Source organism: Erpetoichthys calabaricus, chromosome 11 (assembly GCF_900747795.2).
Source record: "Erpetoichthys calabaricus chromosome 11, fErpCal1.3, whole genome shotgun sequence".
Taxonomy (NCBI): domain Eukaryota; kingdom Metazoa; phylum Chordata; class Cladistia; order Polypteriformes; family Polypteridae; genus Erpetoichthys; species Erpetoichthys calabaricus.
The window spans coordinates 21049296-21071444 of NC_041404.2; positions in this window are offsets into that span (position 1 = coordinate 21049296).

Here is a 22149-nt window from a genome sequence, read left to right on the forward strand (position 1 = left end):
GTTCCTTTAAAATTACAGAGCAATAATTATTAGTTCTCAAAAGAATACATACATTTTATTAGTTGTTTTTAATTTTCACATGTATATTATAAAGGCTGTATAATAAATGAAACCTCATTGTTCAAGCATCTGTTGTATTTTTTTTTTTTTTTTTTAATTATAAAAAAACATTTCTGTAATGTATTGTGAAAATGAATTTGTCCCATCCACCCATCCATTATTTAACCAGAGGAATGGTGGAACCAAATTGCAGAGAATGAGTTAGCCATTTACAGGGAAAATTCAAACTCATTCCTGCTGTGATCTCCAGATTCGACCAGATATGTTCCACTGGACCCCAAGAGCGAAGTTCCTGGACAACATTCGTAAGAAGAGTGAGCTCATCCACCTCCTCTCTTCAACCTTCCGAAAACATCACATCACTGTTGACCTGTGTGACAATGATGCTGACACTTTGATTGTGAGAGAGGCATTGGCTGCTGCTTCAGATTGCTCTGTTGAGGTCAGTAACATTTGTATTTTTCTTCATTAACTACTACATGGTGCCCGGAGCGGGGGATGGGGTAGTTTAAAAAGAAGAGAATTCACATTGTTGAAAAGTTTGATCTGTTTTTGCACGGTTCATTATGCTTTGTATATCTTGGTCTATTTTCAGTTCCGGGCAGAAGATGCAGACGTGCTGGTGCACCATAGCTCAGGCAGCTACCATCCACTCTTCTTCACCACATCAAACGGCTCTTATGATGTCAGAAAGATCCAAGAATCTCTCTCTGAAAGACAGATGTGCTACCTGCTCTTCTGTTATGCCTTCATGGGGTGTGATACGGTTTCTGCAATCGCTGGCCATGGGAAAACAACTATTTGACAGGTGTGGCGGACAGCCGGGTCCCATGCCCGGCAGGGACGCCCCTGCTGCTTATGTTCCGGAGGAGCAGCCATGGACAGCTCAGTACCTCCCCCGGGTCGCTTGGTGACAGCCTCCCTGGCCAATGGTGATTCCCCAACCTCCCGCAGGGCTCCATGGGAGATGGAGTCCTCCACAGCCTGGTTGGGGCCTGGGGTGGCCGCTATGGGGGACTGTCTGGTTTCAACAGCCTGGCTGGACGAATCTTCGGCCCCACCCGGAAGTGCAATTAGGACCAGGTGGTCAAGCACCTGGAACGCTTCCGGGTGGACTATAAAAAGGGCCAGCCCCCACCACTCGAGGAGCCAGGGTCGGGAGGAGGAGGACTACACTTGTGGAGGAGTGGTGGTAAAAAGGTTGTTGCTGTGTTTGCTGTGCTTTATAGTGCTTGTGGACTGTGTATTGCCTGTGGGGCACAGGGAAGACGTGTGCCCACGGGTGAAGAAAAAATAAAGTCTTTGTATTTTATACGTGCCTCTGTGTCCTTCTGTGTCGGGTCAGGCACGTATAAAGCACCTTGTTACACAGGTAATAATGATACTACTACTAATACTTTGACAAATAATAAATTGTCATCATAGCAAAACTACTAAAAATAATTGTATTTCTGTTTCACATTATATTTGACACAAAGCTGATGGATTTTTTTCAGGTTTTGTGCAGGGGACGTGGATGAGTACATGGACATTTTCCTTGACACAGAAGCCACCAAGAAGGCAGTGATTCAGGCTGGTACTGTGTTTTTCCAGTACATTTACCATGGACTAGATAATACATTGGGTGATGTTCGGTACAACATGTTCTCAAGGAAGGCAGTGGCAGGAGTGATCAAACCAGAGACTACCTCCAACAAAGGGTGCAGCTGCACAGCATTCACTCCGTGCCTACCTGCAGACCCGAGACTGGATCCTTCTACAGAGCATGTCTCTGAACCCCAGTGACTATGGATGGACATTAGGTGTGCCTAGCTATAAGCCAGTTCCAACACTAGACCCCATGGCTCCTGAGTTGCTACTTAAGTTCACGAGCTGTAACTGTTATGAAGATTGCAGCAAGCGGCGGTGCAGCTGCAAGAAGAATGGGGTCACGTGCATCTTGGCCTGTGGAGTCTGTAAAGATATTACATGCAGAAATAGTGATGATGTTGTTGAGTCTGAAAAAGACACACATTGACTCTTGAAGCTTCTGACATTGTAAATGAGAAATAACCAAGTAAGTGAAATAAAAGCTACTTTGAATGTAAATGGGAGTGTGGCCTTTTTCAGCAATGGAGTGCTTGTGGTAAAATATAAATGCTAACAGTCAACTCAGATTCATGTAAAACCCTTATTTGACCCCTCACAAGTTACTTAAGGCCCGATTTTAAAAAATAGATTTTTCGAAAAATAATTAAATCGGTACCCTAACTTCAGCCGGTTTTTTCAAGGGTTTCCCACGGGAGATGAATTTCAACATTTTAATACAGGTTATTACACACCTTTACAAACATATTGGTGAAGAAATTGTTTGGTAACGATTTAGTTGGCAGATTAGCAAGGTATCTCATAAAATGCCCTTACTAACAAGATGCAATTAACCTAACATGCATGTGTTTGGGATTTGGAAGGAAAATCATAGAACCTGGTGATAACACCCACATAGACTTGAAGAGCATGTAAACTCAAAACACACACATCTCCAAAAACAATTGACCTTTACTGCCTTGAAACTGCAGCTAAATAAGGAACAGTTGTCCACAGATTACCAGGGGGGTATTTTTCGTACGTGGATTACTCGTTTAGCCGGATGTAATTGTTGACGATTTGGCCTGATCCTGGATCTGTCGGTTTTTGTAAACTCTTGCTGGAAGTGTTGTCATAGCAACACATCCTAATCCTCAAACCTGCTCGGAGCAGGTTTGTTCGATGTAAACAAGGATTAGCTCACACACGTAATCCGTGTCCGTGCGTGGAATTCAGTCAGTCATGGCTTCGCCGTTCATGAATGAGCGACCAACTGATATTGGTGTGCAAATTATAAGATGAGAATTTCATATAGAGAGGGGTTTGCGTGATCGGCAAGATCCTTTATTGCTCCTGGAGGAAATTCTTTTCAAAAGATACCGCTTTAGCCAAGGGGGAATATTGTATCTCAAAAATTTATTAGCACCTTATATTCGAAGTCAAACTAGGCGAAGTCGGGCTCTCACAACCACACAGACAGTATATTATATATATATATATATATATATATATATATAATATTATATAGTACTGGCTGGGCACAAGAAGCACAAAAGCATTAAAATAAAATTAAAAACACACTGACAAGAAAATGAAATCAGGAATTCAAAACAAAATATTTAAGCCAGAGGTTCTTTAAATGCAGTTTTTATTTTACGATTCACAAGAATTTTTGGCCTTAAGGTTTAGACACATTCACAAACGCACCATCATCTAGCTACATACAGCATCTCTCTCTCTATAAATATCTACATTTATTTATATCACTATAAACAAAATTTAATATTGACTCACTCACAAAAAACACCATTTCCCATTTAGTTTAAAAGCTAAAACAAATTGGCAGTAGGTTTCCATTAAGATGTATCAATATTCAGTTGTAAATAGAAAAATGACATACCCAGATTATCAAAAATGCCTGGACTGATTTCATTGATACTTGATGTTATGGAAAAAACACATTTCTCTAATATTTTTTATTTGTCGATATTTATTAACATTACTAAATACCAACACACATGCTCTTGACAGCAAATAAAGAATGCAGCAGAAGTGATTGATGGGCAACACAGATAACACCAATAACCAATTGGGTAGACAGATGACTGAAGAAGAGGTGGTGTGATCTGGACAAGAAAAAAAAAAAAAAAAAAAAAAAAAAAAAAGGTGATCATGTGAAATGGAAAGAAAGTTCAAGGAATATCAATATTTAGGAAGTACTGTTTCTTGCTGTTGACTACTAGCTCTTGGATGCGTATTGGCTCTCATTATGGTGATCCACTCCATCAATCTCCAGCCCCAGGTCATGGCACTGAAAACTGAGGATACCCTTCGATCAGAGTGCTGCAAATTCCAAGAGAAACAAAAAGTCTTATGTCAGGGATGCACTGTGATTTTTTTTTTTTTTTTTTTAAATTATGGTCAATTGACTTCACATGCTGCACTGTATAGTCGGCAGTCATATGTGCTGAAACTATACCAACATGTATGGCCCAAATGACAAGCCACAACATAGGTTCTCAGACTATACGTATACATGGCCCAAATGGACAGTTTTACTCGTTCAAAAACATGAATGCCACAGGCATCTGAAAATGTCAAAGAAAAGCGCTGTATTCCTGACTTTGGATGTACTGTGCATTGAAAGTGCAAAGAAAAGTAATTGGGTGTAACTGGACGTGCAGATGGTTGAGGGGTAGAAATGCGGTCTATAAACCTCTATATAATTTATGGTTGTGTTTGTTTATTTCAGTAAAGGTTTTAACTGTGTTGCTGTATGATATTTATGAAATAAAAATGTGAAAATGAGCATAACAACTTCAATACCCAATGTACAATATACTGTGATCAATGCAGGATTTGATTGCAACATCTGAAAATTGTCTCGGGAGTCTGCCCACATTAAAAAGACAGCTGACTGAAATTTGACATGACAAATTCTTTCGATTGCATCACAGCCCAATCACACATCCTAATCCTCCTCATACTTCACATGAAACAAAGGTCAATCAGGAAATCATTTGCCAACTGCTAATCAGGCTTAAAACCATGGCAAAAATCTGCAATGTATGCCCAGTATTACACAGTGGTGCTTGAATTTCTAATTGGGAAATGCTTGGCACTCCTCACATTAATATATCAGTGTAAGAGAGGCTACTGGCGCTGGTGTATATCCACTTCAAGCATTGCTTCACTTATACATTCAGATCTATGGACTTTAACGGAGGACTACAAACAACTGATGAGAAACACGAAAAGTAACTGAACTGAGTGAACGGAGTTACAAATGAAAATCTTAAACATGTAATAATGATAATATACTCAAATTCACATTATTCCTACCTATTACCTGTTTCGGTAACTGATACCCTTTTCCTGTATAGCTTTATTTTGCAATGACCATCAACAAAAGAAGTCACTAGGAAAAACAAAAACAGAAAATCTGTTTTTTTCTTATTTTCTCATGTATATATATTGTGACGCATGAGTCCCTGTCTTGCACCCCAAAACACGACGCTGAGTCTCAGTACTTTAGCAAAACCACCTTAATTTAACTTGAAACAGTAACAGCGTGGTTATTTACCTTAGAGGGAAGATACCTTAGAGATCTGAAGGCTCGGCTGCTGGATAAACCGTCCTCGCCATCATTTGATACCATTGATCATATTCTTAGAAATCACCTTAGTCAATGGGTGGGCCTCTCTAACAGAGTCTTAAATTGGTTTGAATCCTACCTGGCAGGGAGAAAATTCTTTGTTAGTTGTGGTAATTACAACTCAAAGACACATGATATCCTATATGGTGTTCCACAAGGCTCTATCCTGGGTCCGCTGCTCTTCTCAATCTATATGCTTCCATTAGGTCTGATTATCTCAGGGCACAACGCGAGCTACCACAGCTATGTTGATGACACACAGCTGTATTTATCAATTGCACCTGATGACCCCGATTCTCTTGATTCACTAACACAATGTCTAACTTGTATCTCAGAATGGATGAATAGTAACTTTCTCAAGTTAAATGAAGACAAAACTGAAATCTTAGTGATTGGCAATAATGGATACAATGAGACTATTAAAATAAACTGGATGCATTAGGATTAAAAGTCAAAATGGAGGTAAAAAGCTTAGGGGTAACTGTTGACTGTAATCTAAATTTTAAAATTGCATATTAATCAGATCACTAGGACAGCATTTTTTCACTTAATAAACATAGCAAAAGTTAGACCTCTTATATCATTGAAAGATGCTGAGAAATTAGTTCACATGTTTGTTTTCAGTCGACTAGATTACTGTAACGCACTCCTCTCAGGACTACCCAAAAAAGTAGTAAATCATTTGCAACTAGTGCAGAATGCAGCTGCTAGAATCCTTACCAGGAAAAGAAAATCCGAGCACATTTCTCCAGTTTTGATGTCACTACACTGGTTACCTGTGTCATTCAGGATTGACTTTAAAATTCTGCTTATGGTTTATAAAACCTTAAATAATCTCGCCCCATCTTATATATCAGAATGTCTGACGTCTTATATTCCAAATCGTAACCTCAGATCCTCAACTGAGTGTCTCCTTAGAATTCCAAGAGCAAAACTTAAAAGAAGTGGTGAGGCGGCCTTCTGCTGTTATGCACCTAAAATCTGGAATAGCCTGCCAGTAAGAATTCGCCAGGCTAATACAGTGGAGCACTTCAAAAAACTGCTGAAAACATTACTTTAACATGGCCTTCTCATAACTTCACTATAATTTAAATCCTGATACTCTGTATATCCAATTCATTATAATAACTATTCATGGTGGCTTTAAAATCTGTACTAACCCCTACTCTCTCTTCCGTTTCCTTTTCCGGTGTCCTTTTGGTGGTGGCTTGTGCCACCACCATCTACTCAAAGAACCATGATGTTCCAACAATGATGGATGGATTAAAAGCCAGAAGTCTGTATGACCATCAGCATCAAGTGACTCCGTGAGAACCCTAACTACAAAGAGGACTATTTCATTTATGTTAGGTAGAATGCCCAGAGGGGACTGGGCGGTCTCGTGGCCTGGAACCCCTACAGATTTATTTTTTTCTCTAGCCTTCTGGAGTTTTTTTTTTTTATTTGTTTTTTCTGTCCACCCTGGCCATCGGACCTTACTCCTTTTCTATGTTAACTAATGTTGTCTTATTTTAATTTCTTATTTTGTCTTTTATTTTTCTTTTCTTCATTATGTAAAGCACTTTGAGCTACTTTTTGTATGAAAATGTGCTATATAAATAAATGTTGTATTCATTCTAGCGGGATCTACCACTCTCCTATACACAGACACAGCAATCAGGCAGGGTTGTGGCCAGGTTAGTGGCCGAGTAATACTGTCCCCTATATTTATAATGTTCCTTGCATCACCCATTGACGACAGGCTTGTAGATGCTTCCACGGCACTATGCTGCAGCACTGTGGTCTTCCACAGACATGGCAATTGTGATTTGGGATGCACTATGGGATGTGGTCCAGTTGGTGGGGGGTGGGTTTCCAAAAAAAGTTCAGAAAAAAAAAAAAAAAAAAAATTGATCGAGATATATGATAGAGATCGATCGATCGATCTCTATCTATAGATATAGATAGATGTCAATATATCTATCTCATGGGTCATTTGACCAGTGCCTTTATCAAAAGGCTACTTACAGCATCGACATAAAATTTGTTCCATTTCTTTTGTTCTTTCAATTGGATTACAGGCAAGTGAAGCGACTTGCTTATGGTCACACAATGTCTGTAGCAGGATTTAAACACAACCTCAGGAGTTGAAATCTAAAGTCTTCAACACTACATCAACACAAGTGCCCAGAAACAGGCCTCCCTGCCGATGACACTCTGAAAAACCGCATGAAAAAAATGTCAGCTACAGAAAAACAATGACAAAACAGCATTGCAATTATATTAGACAAAAAAATATTATGAATATTTATTATTAGAATGAGGAAAAAAGACAAATATACAAAAATGAAACTAAAGAAATCAAAAAGAAGTCTAATGCATTACTAACAGTAAAAGTTATGTTCCTATGCAATATGATAATACAATTTTGGATCTCTATTTAATTGTCCTATAACTCTCAGACAAAGTGCTATTAACAGCCGCTTGGCAGTTAACATCAATAAAAGTACCGGCTTAATGGATACTCAAATGATGGTTATCTGTACATTATTAGTAGTGTAGCTTTCTGAATATTTATCCAATTGACATTATCTATATTATGACTCTTTAGCACAGCATTGTTCTCTTGCTTTGTAGTGGTTTCATTCCAAGAGGTAGGACAGTTGACTGCGGGAATTTTCTGAAATACTACTTTATATTCAAGCGATACAAGTAATTATTAAGCAGTTATAAATTCATTTTATTCTTCCTTCACTGGCAACATGGAAATGCATTCTAGCTGTCCTGTGAATCACTTAACCACAGGCAGTCTGGAAAACTGCCACTTAGTTATGACTCAGAACCAAGGCTCACATAAGCAAGACCAGAACAGTCTTCTTTCATTTAAAATGGACACAATAGACTCTCCAATGAATGCTGCTGTGCCCTGCAGGAACACCAGGCTGCCATGCTGCTTCCATACCACTGACACTTCAGGACATTATAAATCTTGAAGCAGATGTACTGCTGTGTCTGGAAGGGGTACAGGTCTGACTGACCAATTCTCAACTTGATGTACAAATAATAATTTAACCTGTCCACAGCATGAAGATGGCCACTGGCTTTGACCTCGTCAACAGGTAGTATGGGTCATTCTGTTGTAACGTGGCTGCTTGTGCAACCATTTGCTGTATTGCTTTGCCTTGGTGATGGAAATGGTTTCTTTGAAAGTGTTTGTGTTCCTGCACTTTGGTAGATCCTTCCTTTGCTACATTGTCATTGACTTCATTGTCTTGTAAATTGCAGTGGGAAGGAATCCACTACAGGATAAGTGAATGAACTCTGCATAGGGAGGTGACAGCAGTGGACAGAGTGTTCAATTCTTTCCGTCTAAGCGCGGAACTCTGCCAGACAAAGGGCATCTATAAAAAAAAAAAAAAAAAAAAAAAAAAAAAAAAAAAAAAATAGATGACATTACCGGGGGTGTCAGATGTTCTCAGGATGCACTACACTAGTCTGGAAGGTCACTATTTCACCCTTGAAGTTTTTGAGGGAGACTGGTGGCAAGGGGGGGGGGGGGGGCTTCTGCTCTGCATCATGGGTAACTGATGAAGATTCCTGCACCACCATTCTTCATTGCCTGTTCAGCCAAGCCATTTGTGTAGATGCAAGTCTAGTCGTCTTGAGAGTAGTTTTTTCTAGGTGTATTCTGTGGTGTAGGACTTCTCAGCTCTGCTCTGGAAATCCTTCTTGCTAATACCAGGGATGCTGCAGTGTATCAGGTGTATGCTGGCTTCACTCCACCCAGGGTTCTCAATATACTGAGGGATCTCTCCGTCTCTCCCCAACTGATGGATGAAGCTTCCCCTTTAGATGGATAACCGCCAGTCTTTCACGAGGTGTCCCGGAAACCTTTAAAACTTGGTGGCAGCGACGAGCAGCATTTTGTCTCTGCAGTCTTCAAATGGCTCCAACCCTATAATGGACACCACTTCTTGAAATGGCATGAAGTCCGTGAGTCCAGGGATGAAATGTGGCCACTTTCCTGGTTTTCTCAAAGGTGGACTTGACTGCTGTACTAATCCAATAAAACGTAAATCGTAACGTGAAAGTGAGCTGTAAAAGTTGTTTTATCTTAAAGTATAAAAATGAGCTTAAAAACATGACAGGGTTTCTCAATCTTTGCAGTCTTGGGGCCCAGATTTATCTTTTCATGTTCGGCTTTACCTTTTTATGATGACCCATCAATGGCAAACACACCACAGCCCAAAAGTTGAGTGACACCGACATATAATATGGTAAAAATATGCATAACAGGAAAATCTACAGAGATCTGTCCCCTAAAATTCAACAAATTACTGCTGTGATGATGCGAGTGAGGTTTCTCGTATCTTTAAATCTAAGCTATTGAAGCATGAAGCAAAATGGATTTAAAAATGTTTTCTGGGTAAGCAGCATGCTAATAGCTTATTCTATAAAACCACAAAATGTATTTTCTGTCCCAAGACATTTAGTCTAGTGTCCTCTCTATTTATCTCCATTGAAATAATTATTGTATACTATAGAAAGGGAGCTAGTCTTACAGTTGCAATTTATTTTTCTCAAAAAAGGCTTTTTCATATATCTTATATAAAATGGTGTACTGTTCTGTACACCTCATCATTATCATACAGTATCACTTATGTATTCAGAAGACTGTGCTTCAGTGAATGAGTGCTATTTTTAGAACCCATAAATTGTTAATACCTCTGTTTCAAGCTATTACGTAATGCAGCGAGTCTTCAGATGTGCTGTTCAAAGAAACAAGCAAGCAGAAAAGCACTACTCCAGCAACAAAAGACAAGTATACCAACATTTACTTCAGCTTCCTTCTAAATGCATTCTAAAAACTGACATACTTTGTTATTAAGCATCCATCCATGCAGCAGATAAATGTGAAAGATTAATCTACAGTAAGTTATTATTAATTCACTGCTTATTACAGGCTAATTTAAATAATAACCAAACAAATCTCAATACACTGCACATAGAAGCACACACTCCGTACAAAAGTAGCAGCTTGTCCAAATGAAATGCTATTGCTGTAAATTACAGCCTGTTCTAACCTAAACACCAACCCCAGCTCCATCTCCACTGTCCATAGCATCATCTGAGCAATATCAAAATCTGTTAAAACAAATTTAAATTCGGTAGAATTTGGGTCCTTAAAATGTAACGTCTTATCGTTATACTGTAACAAGGAGACAAAAGGAACAAGCAAAGAACACCCGGTTTAAAATTTTGGAAGTTACGATTTGGACTCAAGTCTCAAATGAACAACATTCTTCCAGCGATGGCATCATTTTAAAAGGCGCATAGCAGGAGGCAGAATCAAGACAGGTTTGCGTTGTTCCTTCCCTGGGTTACATTTATATTTACTTTTTCCCATATTTTTGTTGCATTTTTCAACATGAAGAATGTATTATGGTTATTTCTGTTCTATTTTTTATTCATTCAGTCAACATGTGTCATGTATTAATTGTTATGTTTAAGAACATTTATGCAACATTACTTTAGAATGTCTTTATGTTCCTTGTGTTTTGGGGTTGGGACCACCCCTCACATTCCTACGAGACCACCCCCAGGTCCATAAAAGAAAGTAAAGAATAGTCTTCATGGTAAATTCAATATGCTTTGGTGGGGTGTTGGTGTTTTTTGTATTGTCATTGATTTTTTTTTTGTTTAATTCTGATTAAGGATTTTAAATTTGGTAAGTTATATTGGGACATGTTCGCTTTTGGATTGTTTTGTTCACAACACCTTTTGCTTTTTTGTTATAGTTTCCGATTTGTTGCCCATCTCCCTAAAACCCATGGGTTTATATAGTAATCCACTCCTTTGAGAGGGCATTTTGATTATATTTTGGGAGTTGGGCTTTGGCTTCAAAAAAAGTACCATTTTGCCTGGTGTAGGCCAAAGCCAGCCTATAAAGTACAAACTCAGGTTGCTCTACATTGAACATTTGGATAGGCTGATTAGGATTCTGGCCTGGTCAGTGGTTATATTTTGGAGGCCTCACACCACTGCTGCAATCACAACAGGATTGAAAGTGATGTCAGCGTTTGAGGGATGGAAGATTAAGACGTAATGTCATCAGGTAAAGGGCAAGACGTCCTGGAAGCTAAGGCAGCTCAGCACAATAGCAAAGCGGCAAGGACAGAGCAAGAGTATAGTTGGAACAAAAAAAGAAGTTTTACCTCTCCAGTGTTTGAGCTTCTAAAATATAATTTTTTGGATTTATGTATTTAGTTACACCCCAAGACACTGGTTAATTTTATAGTACAATTTTATGGATTCATCTGTTGATTTATTTTAAAATGCACTGTTTTGCATATTTCTTGCAGTTATTATTTCACTAGTTTTAATTATCTGCCATTTTTCTGATCATGTCTGCTCACTCACACCGGTCCATCCTCTGTACATGACTATTGTTGTCCTGGTTAATGGCTAGTACTCATGGCTGCTGGTCTGGGGTCTCATAAAACCCTGAAAAGGATTAGGCAGGTTTGAGTATGAGATAATATATTAAGGGGTTGAGGCTCACTCTACTGCAGGTTACATTCAAATCCATCAGGCTACTTTAGATTTGCCAAGCATCTCCACAAAAAGTCTTTGGATTGCTTGAAGAAGCTGGTGTTTGATGGAACATATACAGGAATAACATTAAAGATTAAATAAGCTGAAATCGAACAAATCACCAGGACCAGATAATATTTATCCTCGTGTTCTTAAGGAGGCTAGTGAGTACATATATAAACCCTTGAGGCATATTTTTAGGAAGTCACTGCGCGCTGGAGAGATTCCGAAGGACTGGAAAATGGCAAATATCATCCCATTATATAAAAAGGGTGACAGGGAAGATCCAAGCAACTATAGGCCAGTAAGCTTAACATGCATCACAGGAAAATTAATGGAAGATATTATTAAGGATAAGATCGAGCATCACCTGGCAAGGACAGGAGTTATAGTAAGCAGTCAGCATGGGTTCAGAAGAGGGAGGTCGTGTTTTACTAACATGCTGGAATTCTATGAGGAGGCAACAAAAGGATATGATCAAAGTGGAGCTTATGATATTTATCTGGACTTTCAGAAAGCATTTCATAAGGTGCCACATGAGGTTGGGCATCAAATTAAAAGATGTGGGAGTTCAGGGTGATGTTTGTAGATGGGTGCAGAATTGGCTCAGACAAAGGAAGCAGAGGGTGATGGTGTGAGGAACCTCATCAGAACTGGCCGATGTTAAAGAGAGGTGTTCCACAGTGCTAGGGCCGTCTGCTATTTTTAATATATTTCTATCTAAATCATTTATATATAAGTAAAAAGCTGGTTAAGTTTGCAGATGATACCAACATAGGTGGATTAGTAGATAATTTGGAATCCGTTATATCATTACAGAAGGACTTGGATAGCATACAGGCTTGGGCAGATTTGTGGCAGATTAAATTTAATGTCAGTAAATGTAAAGTATTACACATTGGAAGTAAAAATGTTAGGTTTGAATACACAATGGGCGGTTGGAAAATCGAGAGTACACCTTATGAGAAGGATTTAGCAGTCATAGTGGACTCTAAGCTATCGACTTCCTGACAGTGTTCAGAAGCCATTAAGAAGGCTAACAGAATGTTAGGTTATATAGCACGATGTGTGGAGTACAAGTCCAAGGAGGTTCTGCTCAACCTTTATAATGCACTGGTGAGGCCTCATCTTGAGTCCTGTGTGCAGTTTTGTTCTCCAGGCTACAAAAAGGACATAGCAGCACTAGAAAAGGTGCAGAGAAGAGCAACTAGGCTGATTCCAGGGCTACAGGGGTTGAATTATGAGGAAAGATTAAAAGAGCTAAGCCTTTATAGTTTAAGCAAAGGAAGATTAAGAGGTGACATGATTGAAGTGTTTAAAATTATGAAGGGAATTAGTGCAGTGGATTGAGACTGTTATTTTAAAATGAGTTTATCAAGAACACGGGGACACAGTTGGAAACTTGTTAAGGATAAATTTCACACAAACATTAGGAAGTTTTTCTTTACACAAAGGACGATAGAAACTTGGAATAAGCTACCAAGTAGTGTGGTAGACAGTAAGACGTTAGGGTCTTTCAAAACTCAACTTGATGTTTTCTTGGAAGAAATAAGTGGATAGTACTGGCGAGCTTTGTTGGGCTGAATGGCCTGTTCTCGTCTAGAGTGCTCTAATATATATAATATATAAAGCTTTGCACATGACGTTCCATTTAAGAAACTGACCACAATTAAGGGGGGTGCATAGTGTTGCAGTACTTAGCATTGCAGCTGTTGTATCCACTTCTGCAGGTCTGAATACTACATGTGGCTGGATGGAGCTACACAGTCTCTCTATGTCAGCCTTGGTTTTGTTGCCACTCCACTGAATGCATGTGTGTTTGGTTGATTTAAAAATGTGACGGTGCATGGCAGAGTGGGTCCCTTGATAGGCATGTGCATTGTATAGGGTTTGCATTGCAGCTGGTACTGCTTAGTCCTTGGGCCCCTACAACCATTAACTGACACAAGTGGCTTTGACAAGTATTATATTATACTCAGTGGCTCCACAATCAAAAACATCCAGTAGGTTTAGACATGCCACATCTTTGGCCTAATAGATAAGTTGGGGCCTCATGCATACGTAACAGGTGTATAAAATAAAACGTTTAGTTGTTTGGAGCTTCACCAAATCCTGATAACATTCATTGTGTTGTATGTTTTTTGTTGTGGTCCTGTTATATTTCCCTAATCTGTTTGTTGTGTTATGTTACGTCATCAGTGTGAGTCTCTCCCAGTATTCGTTGTGTTACTGTGAGAGGAGGTAAGCACGCTGTTATTTCCTGTATGGTAAAATTAATTAAATTATTTTAAACTGTTTAAGTTCATTTTTTTTTGTATATGACAGTAATTGCAATATGATTTTTGTTGTATACAGTTATTTTGAAATGTTTTGAATGCTTTTCTATTAATTTTGGTTATGTGTTAACCTGAGCGTTCAACAGTCTTTCCACGTGGTTTTCTTTTGTTAATAGGAGGAATCACAGAGCTTGAATTGTCACTTTTTATGTTCTCTGTTTAATATTTCAGACCATTAATAAAAAAGAGAAAACATCAAGAACTAAAGGGTGTTTGCAGTATTCTTTCGTGGCAGTTTGTACAGCACGTTGCATAAAATTCACAACGCAGAAGATTTAAGGGTTAACCGAATCCAAAGGCCAGGATGCAACAGTACGGCATGTGTGGTGGAGACCAGTTACATATAAACGGTGCGTACACACAAAATGTTACATACAAACGTTTCCACGCTCAAATCGCAATGTACAAAACCTAAACTTGGCATAAAGCCACGCACATTTCCACGGTAGCTCCAACCCTGGCGTCCGCAAGTTCTCTGCTCGGTTTTGCAGACTGGTGGCACCCAGCGTCAAAGCAGTGCTGCTGTTCCTGTGTGGTTACCCTTTCTTTTTTAGATCCACATCCCTGACGCGGCTTTATCATATACACCGAAACTAACTCCATATTGTTTATTAGTTTAATGCATCTGATTGTAATTAAGTATTCCAAATACCATAGCTGCTTTAGCGCGGTTACTCACTGCACCTTTTTTCTTCTTTCAGCTGCTCCCGTTAGGGGTTGCCAGAGCAGATCATCTTTTTCCATATTACTTTCACTGCACCACTCAGAGTATTTATATCACTATATCCGAGTGGGGAATCACAGATCTACAGCAGAGAATTAATCGGTATACAGCATCTAGCACACGCTGCCTCAGCCATGCTGTCTATTGAACTGCTCTCACTCGGCAAACGCTTCAAAGCCTTTCCTGTACGGACCTCACGGTTCAGAAACAGTTTCATCCCAAGAACTATAAAATGCACTCAAACAGTTCATCAAGTGCTCCTTGTAGAACTGTTTGTACTTATAAGTACATTTACCTCACTGTAAACTTGCGATAGTTATAATATTGCACAATCTGAGCCACTTTATAAAGTGTGTATTTACATATGATGATATAATTTAAGATGAAATGCAGCAATATATGCTTATTATATTATACAGATAACTTTAAATTGAAATAATCTATTGTTAATAATTAAACATGTGGGGACACTGTCGACGCGCTAGCAAGGATCTGGCGCTCCGTTCACAGATTGTTCCTGTCTCGTGCTGTATTCTTGCTGGGTCTACTTCAATGTTCCTATAATGCTTTATCGGCATTCTAAGCTTACAGATGGCTTAACGTCTATTACAGAGCTGATTGTGTGGCGATTGGGTATTTGGAGAAAGAAAAGCAAGTACAGGAATTGGGGGTTAGTACGTTTGAAAGAGACAGTACTGCTACAATAAAGTATTTCATTGAAGGTCACGCATGGTGCAGCAAGCATCTTGTGAGAGACATGAACAATCACTGCGCCACCGTGTTCCCATGTTTAATAACATGCTTTAACTCCTATCATGAAAATGATATCATGTATACATCTCAGTATTTTAACTATTCAGAGAGCTGTAACATTACGAATGTAATGGATTCTGTGTCCTGTCGGAGGAAGAGAAAGCCCGGAAGCACGTAGTGATTCACACACATATAGCACATAGAATATCAAATACAAAACAAAAGCATTTAACATGCTACTTTAGTTACGATGGGATTTGAGAAACTAGTAAATTAAATGATTTTAAAAGATGAAGTTTATGATATTCTACTTTAATGACAAAATAAACTACATGATTAAAGTGGAAATTGAGATTAAAGTTGACATTTTGTGCTTTTCTCCCCCTCACTGTGTGCCTTTTTTTTTTTTCTCTGTACCCTAATAAGCTTTCATACGACACTCAGACAGTGGGCTGCAACTCACCTTTTCACAGCGACTTTGATATGTGACAACTTTTTTTTTTATTTCAGGCACTGTGCGACTTTGAACTTGAGCTTTCGAGTTTCTCCTTCACTCGATCAGCTTCTTTTTGTTGATTATATCACTGTTTAAACCAACAAATAGTAAGTTTTTCCTTGCCTCCACTTGGTATTCATTGAAATTCTTATTTTCCTCCGTGCATTTGCCATTGTCTTCACAGAAGGTTGAGTTTAAGGGCTATTTATTTTGATTTGCATATTCAAAGAGGTGCAATTCTGGGAGGAGTTGGGGCGGGTCAGCAGGCGTGTGCACGTGCGTTACTTTTCATGCTGACTGGGATTTATGTAGCGGAAGAATGTGGAAGTTGGCGTACGCACAAATTTATGCATCTGGATTTTTTTGTGCTTAAGCACATTTCCGCTTTTGTCCGTAGGCCATGTTATAGTGTGAATTCTACGCATGGCGTTCTACATGAGGCCCCTGGTGTCCCTGGAGTAAATGCAGTAAGAATGTACAAGCTGCACACAAGACATATAAAAGTTAATCATTGGGGTTGTATAGTGGTATAGCCTCTCCCATCTAGCATCTAGCCTGTGCTCACCTTTTTCTTGTGTGGAGTTTGTACGTTCTACCACAGTCTACATTTGTATTCCACCGCTGTACCCAAAAGTTCTTTCCATATCCCCAAAGACATGTTAGGTTAATTGGCGACCACAAACCTACCTTTTGCATGCATGAGTGGGCACTGCAATTGATGGATGCTCTGCCCAGGCTCTGGCTCCCCTACAACCTTCAACTGAAATAAGTGAATTTTGAGAAGCTTATGCCACCAGACTAAAATGGATGTGAGGTGACAGTGCCATCTACTGTACCACCCTGATAACTATCAACCTGATCATCTACTCCAAGAGTGTCCATCTCTGATCCTGGAGGGTTAAAGTGGCTGCAGATTTTCATTCCAACAATTTCCTTAATTAGAAGCAAAAACTGGTCACTAACTTCTTTTGTCTAACTATAATTGATTTACTTTTTAAGACCGATTCCATAATTTTCCCCATTTTTTCTTAATTTGCATCAAACAATAAAAAGGTACAAAACAAGGCAACACAAATCAGCTATAACAACTTGTGTCCATCATACAATATCTGAAAATAAAGAAAGATGAAAGGCTCAGTTATGTTGATCTGCTACACTGCAAAAAATGAAATCTAACCAAGTGAAAGTTATATCATGGCATTAAATCTTTTTCTTATTACAAGAATTATTGACTTATAAAAAAACTTGCATTTCTAATTTAGTTTACTTTAAGAGATTTTATCAAGTAAATTTTGCTTTTTGACAGATTTTTTGCTAAATAGAAGCAAAAAACAAAGTGTTTTTGCAAATGCATTTTTTGCAGTGCAAGGTCATCTCAACAACATTTTGATATGCTATTAAAAAAAGGAAAATCACTTTTGTAGAAGTTGGTGCCCTCATTCTGCCATGGAAGACAATAAATGTACGTAAATAACGGATTTAAATAACTGCAAGAATAGACTTCTAATTAAACTAGTGGGAGTAAAATTTGCTGGAGTTTGAGCCCCAACTTAGCTGGTCATCTTTTGGCTCACTTCACATTTCATTTTTGTTTGGTTGCAATTTAAAGAAAAAGCTGCAATTCAGAGGAATGAATCTTAAAGCAAAGCAAGTAAAATGAAGGGAAAATAAGTCAATTAACTGCAAATGTTTGTTACAGATTAAGAAAGTGGTAGGAAGGAAAACCTGCAGCCAATTAAGCGCTCTTGGATTAGAGCTGGATGCATGGATGGATGGATCAGGTCAGAAACGTCCAGTTAAAGAATTTACTTTCACCATTATAGGCTAACAGGTGTCCAGAGCCTATAGCTAGGGCCTTGGGACAGAAATCTACCTCAAACTACACTCAAGCACATATCCACACAATCCAAAACAAGCCAGTCAGTGCTGAAGATTGAATATTCATTCTACACAGACCTTTGAAGTGCTAGATTGCTCCCAAAATATATCAAACAGTCATTTAATGCACCCACCACTCTATTTGGTAATTGCATCTTTAAACTTTTGTCAGGGCTGCACTTAATGATGCAAAGTGATACCAGTACTGAAAAAATACAGTTTCCTGCCTATAAAATATATCAAGCAATAAAACAAATGGTCTAGTAAACCCCACTGCTTATCTATGAAAGAGTAATGACATTACACATACAGGAGGCTTCAATAAATTTGTTCAGACCAGTCACACTCAGAGTGAAAGCATGGCACTGTATCAGACGATCTTCATGAAGGCCAGGAATTGTTGGAATGCAAAAATAAATTCTTATACCTTATAAGTTAAAAATATAGTTCACTGGTCACCTTAAATATATATTTTAGTGACAGGCACCTTCTGCCCAGCCAGTGAAGACCAGACTAGTTACTGTGAGCTCAGTTCTGCTGCCCAGTAATGTTAAAACAAAAATCCTTTTGGATCTTTAATGCTTGTTTGCTTGAAAATAAGCCTAACATCTTCTAAATAATCCAATGGAAATGAGAAAGAATATTTAGAATTAAGGATTATTCAGAAACTCTGAAACTCAAGTGTGGTGCTAATAGAATTATAAGAGTATGTCACTTATGCATTAAATAAGGATGTGTTAAACTAACCGAACAAATGTAATCCAATGCAGATACTAAAGCTATAAGAATGTAATTTCTTTGTAATTAATGTAATATACTGAACTGACTTTTATGTAACTTTTGATGTTGTATAAGCTATGTGCAAAGAATAAGGAAATAAGTATTGTCTGGTCTGCTGAAGTTGCACACACCCTGTGACAGTTAGGGGTCTAATGTGTGTGTGTGGTACTGACAGGGGCGTACTGTTCGAGGTTGTGGGTGTACTGACAACTACTTTATCTAAGAAACTGTGCACTCCTGCATGTACCAATCTAGGGTGTGACTACAAGCTGTAGCAATCTATGTATGACCTCCAAATGAATTGCCGCGTTTCCTCTTTTCATTAAACAAGCTGGGTATAAAAAGAGGGAAACTCCCTGCTGACTAAGGGGGCTGCCTATAGCAAACTGAGCTGACAGCTGCTGCAGCCTCCTGCTTGCCAAGAATAAAATTGCTTTTTACTCTACATTGGTGTCCATCTCCTGTCGTTCCTGACTTTCAGCGACCACAGAAAATCACCAAAAGTAAATAGAAATTTACAATGGTGAATCCAAATTGTAAAATTGATTTGGTATATCTGTGGAAATTCATTTATTATTTTTCAGTGTCAGTTTACACGACCTAAATTGTTTCCTCTTGGGACAACATGCAAATTATAGCATGTACAGATGGATTCCAGCCAAAAGTAAGGGACTTTGTAGTTGATGAGAATGTAAACCGTGAAAGGTGTTACATTAAATACATTTTGCTTAAATATTCTAATAGAGAATGGTACGGGGTGCAGTGGACACTGGAGCGGCCTCACAGATTCAGTATCTTGGGCTTAAAATTCTGTGGCTAAAGTGAGCATAGTGACACAAAATGTCAAAAGTGAGAGCAGGCCACTAAATACATAAAAGGTCAGACCAGTACCTCACTAGTCTATCCCAAAATGAACCCTACACCAAACAGTCAGCTCCGAAACTTAAGAGACAGGCTTTCAGGTCTGCACAGGCCCAAAATGGGGTACTTGCTTAAAAAATGCAAAAAACAAACACTTTTAAATGTACCTGTTGTGATTACTCTGGTAGCGCACACAAAAGGGTGAGGCCTCTAAAACAGCCCAAAAAACAAATCTTACCCCAGAGCAAACCTGACCCCAGGGAAACTGGAGGCTTAAGGCCTGATTTAGGCCTCGGAAGGGAGGCGAGGCTTTAAAATTCAAAACAGCAAAAAAAATCTGAAAGTCTTTAAGTAGGTCTCACCATGAGGAGAACCGTGAATACTTAGTCAAGGCTACAAATAATCTCTATAGAAGAGGCGGTTTATTAACAAAAGAGTTACAAAAGGCAATCCATAAAAAAACCATAAAAAAAAACCAACAGCAAAAACATTAATAGCCAATAATACAAAACACACACATAAAACTTTGATGTTGTCAGATATCTCCCAAAACAAAAACAATCACTTAACACTTCCATTATTTTGTTTTGTAACTGCATCATCAAAGTTATGTCAGGGCTGCACTTTATGGTGCAAACAGAGATACCAATACTGACAAAAAAAAAAAAAATCAGTTTGCACCCTAAAACAAAACCCTGTCAGGAGTAGAGTCAATATTTACAAATAATCTTTACAGAAGAATGGGTTTATTAACAAAAGAGCAAAAAGTGTTGCAAAAGGCAATCCAAAGCAAACAGTATTCCAAAAACAACTATCCAAGAATCCAGAAGAATAATGGTGAAAGCCAATAATCTTGATGGAAGGAAAAAAAATAATAATAAAGCAAAATGTTTACAGTAACTATCAAAAACCAGAGCACATTCAATTGAACAGCACTGGACTTCAGAACCCCACTTGTCAAAATGCAAAAATTAGGCAAAAAGTGTATGTCTAAAATGGCAACACAAAGCAAATAAGTACAGTCCATAATCTAGTTGTCAGAAATTCCAAAGGCAGGAGCAAAATCCACCAAAAACAGAAAAACAATGGAATACTCAAAATAAAATCCGCACTCCACTAAACTCAGTGAACCTCTGAGGGACTCGCTCTACAGCTTCAAATATATACTGTAGGTGGAGGACTGTTCTTCAGCAATGAGGTCATGATGGCCACACCCACAGAACACAAGGTACATAGGAGAAAAACAAATACTGAATAAATATTTAAAGAAAACATTAACAAAAGTTGTACAAAAAAAAAAAATTCATAAAAACATAAGCCAGGGAACAAACCATAACTGCAACATAACAGTGTTTACTTACTGACTAGGTGGAGATGATATCCCCCCCCCCCCCCCCCCCCCCCCCAGTTATTCCTCCCTCTACTACAAATTTATCTCCCATTTGTGCTTGTTAAGGTATATTGGGGATTTAAATTTGCCATGTGGATCCAAGTGCACTCAGCAGTAAATACAGTAGCTGTCCATCCAGAAGTGATGTATGCTTTGCACTCAATGCTAGTTTGATGTACATTGGTTTCCTGCCACCTTGAACAAGATTATGCAGGTTTCATAACATTACAATTATACTGTTTTCATAGAATAAAGGATCATAAAGCAAGCTGTCTATGATAAGATGACAAGCTGGCTAAGGCGGCAATTAATGTTATGGGACAGGCTGCTGTAACCTTGTGTTAATGCAAAAACAATAAAATATCTTGATAGGCATTTTTATGGAAAAGGCATTGTAATTACTTTATGAAATAAACATGAAAATATAAAAAACACTAATATAGCAATCTTTTCAGTAAGATATCCATTTTGGTCTGCTTTTTGTTATGCTGGTAGATTATGACAAATGAGTTGAGATTTTCAGATATGGAAAATTAAGGTAAGGTAGTTCTGCTCACTAATCATGGTGGTGGAGAGTGGTGACATATTGTACTGATTAGCACATACAAATAAGAACTTGACTGTACTCTGCAAATGTAAGAACAATGGCTCGGTAAACCTATAAATCTATGTACTAGTGATGCAGCAGTATATCACAGCATGCTACAAAGGGCATAAAGTAAGATGAAAGACAAAAAAAAAAAAAACCACACTACTAGTGATTCTGTTGAATTTAACTGCTCAACATACGGCTTCATATGTCAAAATTGTTATTAAATGGAACTGCCTCAAAGGCAAAATGGCTGTGAGGTTCTTTAAAAGAGCAAACCAGATTAGGGAACTGGCAAAATAACACAAAATAATTCAAAATGTATCAAAAAGCCTCAGAGAAGAACCATAAGCCCCCTTTTGTTTGCAAACAGGGATCTTTATAAATCAAGAATTTATTGAACAAAAAAGTAAAAAGGGAAGAGCAAACAGAGGGACAAAGAGTTGACTCGAAAAGTAAAATTTCAAATATCCAAAATTCAGAATCTT